Genomic DNA, 1055 nt, shown 5'->3' with positions numbered 1-1055 from the left:
ACCACCACCACCACCACCACCACCACCACCACCACCCACTATCTATCATACTACTATGTCACAAGGAACGCATTCACAATCATACATTATATTGGGTTCACGGAGAACCCGTTTAAAATACTTCCAACTAGCACTCACATAGTTTTGGAACCCAGCATGTATGATAGCGAAAACATGAGTTTTGCTATCAGATCGAAACACCCTGGAATATGCGAAAAATGCAGCCAACTTTCAAGATTCTCAGATCTAAGCATCAATGAAAAGCTATAAATTAACTTATATATCCAAGAAACATCGTGAATTGCAATGAGAACTAAAATCGTTCTGTAGACGTTCGACTTCGATTTTATTGAACAACCATAAAACACCATACCATTAAATATTCATTTACCAATACTCGGCCTCTTTCCATCATACTTCACATTCGTTGAGTTAATTTAATTATGAAAGTAAATACACTTCGCCCATAAACCATATCCACTATACACAAAACATACATACATACATATAGCGTGACTGCGTGGAAACAAGCTTGCTTCCCAGCCACATGGTTCTGGGTTCAGTCCCACTGCGCGGCACCTTGGGAAAGTGTCTTCTATTATAGCCTCGAGCTAACCAAAAACTTGTGAGCGGATTTGGTAAACGGAAACTGAAAGAAGCCTTTGTGTCTGTGTTTGTCCCCACTACCGCTTGACAACCGGTGTCGGTGTGTTTACGTCCCCGTAACTTAGCGGCTCGACAAAAGAATCGGTAGAATAAGCACAAGGCTTAAATATATATACAGATATGCTTCGGCAGTACATTTAATAATAGTGGAACGATATAGAGAAGATTAGCATGGCCCCTGCGCAAGGATGACACGCAAATTCGTGAAGCCATCCATATTTTTTAAGGCGCAGGCGTGGCTGTGTGGTAAGAAGGTTGCTTCCCAACCACATGGTTCCAGGTTCAGTCCAACTGCGTGGCAACTTGAGTAAGTGTCTTTTACTATACCTTCGGGCTGACCAAAGCCTTGTGAGTGGATTTGGTAGACAGAAACGGAAAGATAATGTTTG

General features: G+C 41.9%; 1 non-coding gene across 1 annotated transcript; it reads left to right on the top strand.

Annotated features, from left to right (window-relative positions):
* Nucleotides 1-784: 784 nt before the first annotated feature.
* LOC128250849 (U6 spliceosomal RNA) lies at nucleotides 785-889 on the top strand. The gene has a single exon (XR_008266822.1). It is a non-coding gene; the product is annotated as a U6 spliceosomal RNA (small nuclear RNA).
* Nucleotides 890-1055: the final 166 nt, after the last annotated feature.

Source organism: Octopus bimaculoides, chromosome 25 (genome assembly GCF_001194135.2).
Source record: "Octopus bimaculoides isolate UCB-OBI-ISO-001 chromosome 25, ASM119413v2, whole genome shotgun sequence".
Classification (NCBI taxonomy): Eukaryota; Metazoa; Mollusca; class Cephalopoda; order Octopoda; family Octopodidae; genus Octopus; species Octopus bimaculoides.
The sequence above is the reverse complement of the archived record's forward strand: the minus strand, read 5'-3'. Positions and strand labels throughout refer to the sequence as shown.